This window comes from Rana temporaria, chromosome 10 (genome assembly GCF_905171775.1).
Source record: "Rana temporaria chromosome 10, aRanTem1.1, whole genome shotgun sequence".
Classification (NCBI taxonomy): Eukaryota; Metazoa; Chordata; class Amphibia; order Anura; family Ranidae; genus Rana; species Rana temporaria.
The window spans coordinates 117,723,656-117,732,415 of record NC_053498.1 but is presented as its reverse complement, the minus strand read 5'-3'; positions in this window follow the sequence as shown (position 1 = coordinate 117,732,415).

Genomic DNA, 8,760 nt, shown 5'->3' with positions numbered 1-8,760 from the left:
AGTTCTGCTCTCTCCCAGGGGATTACTTTTGTACTTTAATTTGTATTCCATATGTATGATTTTTAATTATTGTCTTTTTTTTCGTACATTATGTATGTGTCTTTTTTCTATTAAAATTATATATATTTTCTGTATATCCTTATTGTTTACTGTGCCGTTAAAGTCCGAACCGGGTTACATTTTTGGGCTCCCTTGCCCCCTTTTCTCAATAGCTTTCATTGCTGTCAGTCAAATCCTGTGAGAAGGGGCGGGGCCAAGTCACAATATCTGCGTCTGTAGATGTAGGCAGCTTGGATCCGGAGCGAGCCTTCACGTGTGCCATGATAAGGAAGAGGCTTCCTATGGGGGTGCACCAAGAGGAGGAGGAGTAGGAGCACCAGCGGGGGACCAGAGAAAAGGAGGATTGGGGGCCACTCTGTGCAAATCTATTGCAAAAAGCAGGTAGGTGCCTGTTTGTTATTTAAAAAAAAAAATACCATTTACAGTCACTTTAATTCATATAAAATGGCTGATCATTAAACACTTTACAATCAGTTACAGCAAACTGTTTTTTTTTTTTTGTGTTAAAGATGTTTTGTGAATAAATAAAGGCTTAGCATTGTAAGCACCCCACTGACTCCACTGCTGCCACGCACATTTTGATCGATATGTTGTTTTTTTCCACTTCCATGAAAGTGTTTCTAACCATTATTAAATGCTCAGGCCCGGATTCACGTAGAAGCGCGCATCCTTGTGCGGGCGTAACGTATCCTATTTACGTTACGCCTCCACAACTTTGACAGGCAAGTGCAGTATTCTAAAACCAAAGTTGCGGCGGCGTAGCGTAAATAGGCCGGCGTAAGCCCGCCTAATTCAAATGTGGTAGATGTGGGCGTGTGTTATGTAAATTTAATGTGACCCCACGTAAATGACGCTTTTTACGAACGGCGCATGCGCCGTCCGTGAAAGTATCCCAGTGCGCATGCTCCAAATTGACCCGCAAGAAGCCAATGCTTTCGACGTGAATGTAAATGACGCACAGCCCTATTCGCGAACGACTTACGCAAACGACGTAAAACGTGAAAAATTTGCCGCTGTTCCGACGTCCATACTTAACATTGGTACGCCTCATCAACGTAAAATATTCAAAATTCGATGCAGGAACAACGTCCATACTTAACATTGGTACGCCGCATGTACGCCTCATATAGCAGGGGTAACTTTACGCCGGGAAAAGCCTAACGTAAACGGCGTATCTGTAATGCGCCGGCCGGGTGTACGTTCGTGAATTGGCGTATCTAGCTGATTTACATATTTCTAGGCGTAAATCAGCGTACACGCCCCTAGCGGCTAGCGTAAATATGCAGTTAAGATCCGACGGCGTAGGAGACTTACGCTGGTCGTATCTTAGAGAAATTCTGGCGTATCTGATTCTTTGAATCAGGCGCCAAGATACGACGACTCGGACTCAGATATACGCCGTTGTATCTCCTACGAGAATCTGGGCCTCAGTGCCTACGGTATTACGCTATGTGTTTCTTCTGTTTTACTCTTCTCTTATACATCGGATTTTTGGTTTGACCGTTTGGGAGTAACCATCTTCAAGTATTAGACATCTTCCTTTCGTTTGGTGGATTTGCCGTTTGACGTATGAAGATCTGGTCCTGTATTGTCACCTCCTTTGTATACATTCAGCTTTGTTGACCCTCTGGGCGTAGGCTCATTAGGATTCAATTTATTTGGTAAGCCTCTGCAATATTGGTGGCGGGTATTTTACAAGTGTGCATCACGTTCAAGTGTGAATTACCGCTGATCTGGAATCATTCACCCAGTCTTATACACCAATCAAGTTTTTTCACCATTCATTATTTGGACTTTTTTTCTATATAAATCTGTCCCTTTTCCTTTTTTTTGTTCACACATTTGTCACTTGATTTTTTTGATATGGACATTCAGGGCTAGATTCACGTAGGGGGACGCAAGTTTGTGCGGGCGTAGCGTATCCTATTTACGCTACGCCTCTGCAACTTAGACGGGCAAGTGCAGTATTCACAAAGCACTTGCTCCGTAAGTTTCGGCGGCGTAGCGTAAATCTGCCGGCGTAAGCGCGCCGAATTCAAATTGTCAAGAGGTGGGCGTGTTTTATGTAAATAAAACATGACCCCATGTAAATGACGATTCTCACGAACGGCGCATGCGCCGGCCGTGAACGTATCTCAGTGCGCATGCTCCTAATCACGTCGCAAATAGTCAATGCTTTCGACGTGAACGTAATTTACGCAAAGCCCTATTCGCGAACGACTTACGCAAACGACGTAAAATGTTTAAAATTCGATGCGGGAACGACGTCCATACTTAACATTGGCTATGCCTCATATAGCAGGAGTAACGTTACGTCGAAAAAAGCCTTACGCAAACGACGTAAAAAAATCTGCCGGGCGCACGTACGTTTTTGAATCGGCGTATCCAGCTCATTTGCATATTCTACGCTGAAAAGAGACTTACGCCAGTCGGATCTTAGCCTAATTTTGGCGTATCTTGCTTTCTGAATACAGAAAGAAGATACGCCGGCGCAGATTTGCATTTACGCGGCGTATCAATAGATACGCCGGCGTAAATTCTTTCTGAATCTAGCCCTCAGTGTTTATAATATCACTACTCAGCGTTACAATTTGTATGTTTTGATTGTAAGCACCCCTGCCAGCGTAAAATGGTTTGTCTTACCCCTGTAAACTGATACATCTGGAAGAGAGCTTGTTCTTTTGAAAAACAACAGACTTACTGGCTGGATCACCAGATGAAAATAGAAGAAAGAGAGCCTAAAAAAGAAAACAAATGCAGCCATTACATCTAAAAATTGGTAAGCTTCAAAATAATGTTTGCTTTTAGGTTTAATACAGCTTGAAGACAAACAGTCTGCCTCGTTGTTAATGATTCTATCATTTATAAAACATCAGAGAGCAGGAAGGCTATTTAAACATCTTGTAAATGATCTGAGACAGGATGCTGGGGGATTTGTTTCTCTGTAACTTGGAATCCGGCTGAGAGCATGCAGACGTCTGTGGAATAATTAGAAGCTCTTTTTGTTGCCTGATGCTTTTCTCACGACCTGCGCCGCCACCCCTATCCATGTGTCTGACCCCCTGATCTACATATCAGGGCACCGGACTATGGATTCCAGTGTGGGGGGTGTATTTTTGAAGCACCTGATTAGAGACAGAGGCTAATAGGCTTAAAAAAAAAAGGGTACTACGATCCCACCCTGTTGTGTGACAATAGCGAATTAATTTTTGCTATTTTCACAGTAAAGTTTCTCCCTGCCAGGGGGTGCGGGGTCCGTGCGGGAAGGGAGCAGCTGGCTCAGTCTCCCAGCAGCACAACTGAGAGGCTTAAGCCAGAAGCTTGTCCAGGCATCTCAGTGGATCCCGACAGTAAAGCCAGGATCTTTCCCTAGCTTGGACCGGCTGAGTGACATCGGCCAACAACAGGAGTGCAGAACGAAATGCACTCCTGTGATTCATAGGAAAAATATTTTCAGAAAAGCACTGGCCATACCCAGGGCAGGACTTAGGGTGGTGGGGGCCCTTGGGCTTGAGTGTTGAAGGGGCCCCCTGGAGCCGAGAATTGGGGGGGGGGGATCGAAGATGTTGAGCAAGGGGGGGATTATAGTTGTTGAGCGGGGGGGGTGCGCATTAAAGTTGTTTAGCGGGGGGGGGGCGCATTAAAGTTGTTGAGCAGGGGGGGGGGTGCCTTTCTCTCACCTGTGCTGACAGCCGGGGCCACAGACTGTCATTAGCCCGGCTGTCGGCTTTCTTCCCTTCAGCAACCACAGTCCTCCACACACCGCTCCGGTTCCTCCTGCTTCCGTGCTGCCTCCTCTTGCAGTGCGGGAAAATTAACCCTTTTGCGGGACTGTGGGAAGACGCTGTCTGTGCGGGAAAGTCCCGCAGAATCCGTGCGTGTTGGGAGGTATGCGCAGGGCCGCCATCAGGAATTTTGGGGCCCCTTACACAGCAATAAGAAATAAAGAAAAAAAATATATATATATATATATATATTTATATATATATATATATATAAAAGGGGGGGTAGCCATGCGGGGCCCTGGGGACCTCTGGGCCCTTTAATAAAAAGAAACCTCTGGGCCCTTTAATAAAAAAAAATAAACATTTAAAAAACTTCATAAAAAAAGGGAGGTTGCTATCCGGGGCCCTGGGGACCTCTGGGCCCCTGGGGACCTCTGGGCCTTTTAATAAAAAATAAAAAAATATAAACAAAAATAAACATTTATAAAAAATAAATAAAAAAAGGGGGGGTTGCCACATGGGGCCCTGGGGACCTCTGAGCCCTTTAATTTAAAAAATATATATATAAAAAAAATGTAAAAGTGTATATATACATAAAAAATATATACATTTTTTTTTTTTTTTATAAAAAATAAATAAAAAAAGCGGGGGTTGCCGTCCGGGCCCCTGGGGATCTCCGGACCCCTAAAAAAAAAAAATATATATATATTTATTTTTTAAAGGGGTTTGCCATCCGGGGCCCCCCATGGGCTTGAGCCCAGTCAAGCCCAATGGTAAGTCCGGCCCTGGCCATACCTCTCCTTTAATGGCTCTATTAAAACCTGCCAGGCACCAAGCATTTTCAGAAGGGTCTCAGCAATGTTAGTCTCTATATTTCTCCCAGTGCATACGCATGCGCATGTGCATTGAGTTACGGCGCATGCGCAGGCGTTCAGCGCCATCTTTTAAAAGGCCCAAGGGAGCGATGGGTGCTAGGCACCACACACGAGGGGAAACGCCATCCATACGGACGAATCTGTACACACGGGTAAGTACCTTACAATCTGGGACCATGGGGAACAATGCAAGCTTCTCATACATAGGAACATTAGCCAACTCTACTGTCTTTTAACCACAGACATAGGGGGGAAGAGGACTACAGCGGTAAACACTAACTATTTTGGAGCCATCCACTCATTTGGATTGCCTTATTTAAAGGGGTGTTCCGCCTAAAGCAAAAATATTAAAAGTCTGCAGCTACAAATACTGCAGCTGCTGACTTTTAATAATCAGCCACTTACCTGTACCAAGGTCCAACGAAGCGGGGGAACGAAGCCCCGCTCATCTCCGCAGCGCCGGCATCACTAGTGTGGGCGCCCGAGCCGCGCTACGCACCGTGATTGGCGGAGCAATCACCTGGGATCTGTGAAGTGTCCCAAGTGATTGCGGAGAGGGGGGGGGAGAGGTGACTTGCTTCTGGTCGCCAAGGTGACCTAGGGAGCAATTGGGAGCCTGAACCCTCTAAAAAGAGGGTTGCCGCTCCCCCCCCCCAAAAAAATGACATGCCAAATGTGGCATGTCAGGGGGTCACCTTCCCTTAAAGTGGAAATTCCATTTTTGGGTGGAACTCCACTTTAAGGTTCTGATACTACCAAATCCTGCCTGCTGAGCCCAGACTGGTAATTATATACATTTGAATGACTATGAGTGTGCTAGGCGCTGCCCACTGGTTAATCATAAGACCTGAATCTATTCAGTTTCAAGTTCAAGTTGGAGCTGTGTTGATGTTCTTCTGTATCTCTGTCTCCACAATTTGCTTTTATTAGCTTTTCCATTTGAAACCACTCTCATTGGTATGTAACATGTGTACCGCATGAAGCTATGCTGTAACCTTGAAGCTATGTATACTTACCTTATGTCATGTTTACAGTTTTCTATGATGTATCTTTTTTATCATTGTTTTAGAGTATAAAAGAACTTTGACCACACTCACTCCTGCTCGTTACCCCTGATGAAGGTTGTATACCAGAAACGCGTCGGGTACCAGGGAACATCACTCATAGGAGAGTTTTAGTGTAATTTCTTATATATGTTCTGTTGTACATTGTGGGACAGATTCACATACAATTGCATGGGCGCAGCGTATGTGAGATACGCTACGCCGCTGTAACTTACTTTTTAAAGCTTTGAATCCAGAAAGAATTTGCGCTGTAAGTTACGGTGGCGTAGTGTATCTCTTGTGGCGTAACGTCGCGTAATTCAAATCAGCGAGTAGGGGGCGTGTTTCATTTAAATGAAGCGCGTCCCCGCGCCGAACGAACTGCGCATGCACCGTCCCTAAATTTCCCGCCGTGCATTGCGCTAAATGACGGCGCAAGGACGTCATTGTTTTGACGTGGACGTAAATTACGTCCAGCCCCATTCAGGAACGACTTACGCAAACAAAAAAAAATATTTTCAAATTCAACGTGGGAACGACGGCCATACTTAACATTGCGTACGCCACCAAATAGCAGCTTTAACTATACGCCGAAAAAAGCCGAACGGAAACAACGTAAAAGAATGCGACGGCCGCTCGTACGTTCGTGGATCGTCGGAAATAGCTAATTTGCATACTCGACGCGGATTACGACGGGAACGCCACCCAGCGGGCGCCGAAGAATTGCATCTACGATCCGAAGGTGTACGAAGACTTACGCCTGTCGGATCTAACCCAGATGCCGTCGTATCTTGTTTTGAGGATTCAAAACAAAGATACGACGCAGGAAATTTGAAAGTACACCGTCGTATCAGTATATACGCCGGCGTACTTTCTTTGTGGATCTGCCCCTTTATGTTTTTTTTTTTTTGCATACATGAACACCATCTACTTTGGTTCATGTTTTTTTTAAACATGTGTATTTATGTCTTTTGATAATTTTGATGTAATAAAATACTGTTTCTACATACATCACAGTGACTGGCTTTTAAAGTCCCATCCTAGGGGGCACAACCTTTTTGTTCTATACTACAGGGATGCGGCCATCACACTGTGTTAATTGATATGGTGATTACCTCTCGCTTTCATAAGCACATATATCTGTAGTGTTTTCTTATCTCTATCCAAAGCCCTGAGTCCTGTGTCTTTCTGCTGTTTCGTTGCTCTGTTATCAGCCTGATAACTTCTGACGAGTTCTCTGTCAACCACGATAAAACCAGCCTGAAATTTGGGTTGGGGGGGGCTAAAAATAGATTAGCAGACAGCTACACTATTCACAGCACAGCTCTGAAAGTCTCTGCCTATGTGGAGAGGGGGTGTGTGCCTTTCCTCCAATCAGCTGTCTTGGCTGTGTGCTAAGAATCCACTCCCAGTGCTAAATAGGAAGAGGAAATCTCTAACACGATCTGCACTTTCTAAAGAATATATAAAGATAAAGACAGCTAAGATACATGTAAAACTTATGTAGGAAGATTTGTTTCACCCCTGTATATCATCTGAGGCTGTTCACTTCACAGGGTATAGGAGAGGGTTTACATCCACTTTAACCACTTGCGGACTGCCCACCGTACATTTACTGCGGCAGGGTTGCCGCTCTGTGCTAGATCACGTACCTAGTACGTGATCTGACACTTTAAGGTCTGGGGTTCACGCGCCACCGGCGACCTGCTCTCGCTGTGTGTGCAGGGGGGAGCCCAGAGGCAAGTACCACAGACTCGATGTCAGTCGGTACCCGCCTATTACACAGAACACAGGCAGCAACCTGCCCATATAAACAAGGCAGGTTGGCATTCTGTCAGTAGGCAAGGTATTGATCCTGTGTTTCTGCAAAGCAGGAACATGGATCAATGCTGTCCCCTAGTCAAATCACCTCCTACACAGTGAGTAAGCACCGGCTAGGCACACAGTTAACCCTTTGATCGCCCCTGATGTTAACCCCTTCCCAGCCAGTGTCAGTAGTGACAGAGCATATTATTTTTAGCACTGATCACTGTATTAGTGTCCCTGGTCCCCAAAAAGTATAAAAAGTGTCAGTTAGGTGTTCAATTTGTCTGCCACAATATCGCAGTCCCAATATAAGTCGCAGATCCCCGCCATTATTATTAAAAAACAAATAAAAATATCTCATAGTATGTAGATGCTATAACTAACTTTAACTTAAAGTGGATGTAAACCCACTCTCATTCTTTCTAAACTACTGCCATAGTGCTGATCTATAGGAATATAGATGCCTCCTGCATGTATCCTTACCTGTCAAATATCTCACCTCTGTCTGTTATAAGAACTGAAAAACTGAAGATTCTGTGGGTGGATTGGTTGTCTGGAGCTCGGTGGGTGGAGTCGTGATGTCAGTAGACTCCCCACCCTCCTCTACACTCCCCTTGTCAACATGCATTTTTTCCTGTGTATTCCTTACACTAAATTCTATGATCACTAACATCCAGTCAAAATCCAGAAAATTAACCACATGAATTCAGAAAAGGAGTGGGGGTGGGAATTAAAAAAGAATGCCTGTCTCCAGGCTAGTGCATGAGATATGTAAATAACTTGTCACTCACAACAAGGGGGCGGAACGGACTAAGGTTTTTCTCTGTAAGTTCGTTTTATTTCACTGAAAAATAAAAGTGCATTGCTCAGAGCTGGATTAACTCTGTGTGGCAAGACTGGGCACAGATGATAGGAAATCTTATACAGGGAGTGCAGAATTATTAGGCAAGTTGTATTTTTGAGGATTAATTTTATTATTGAACAACAACCATGTTCTCAATGAACCCAAAAAACTCATTAATATCAAAGCTGAATATTTTTGGAAGTAGTTTTTAGTTTGTTTTTAGTTTTCGCTATTTTAGGGGGATATCTGTGTGTGCAGGTGACTATTACTGTGCATAATTATTAGGCAACTTAACAAAAAAAAAATATATACCCATTTCAATTATTTATTTTTACCAGTGAAACCAATATAACATCTCAACATTCACAAATATACATTTATGACATTCAAAAACAAAACAAAAACAA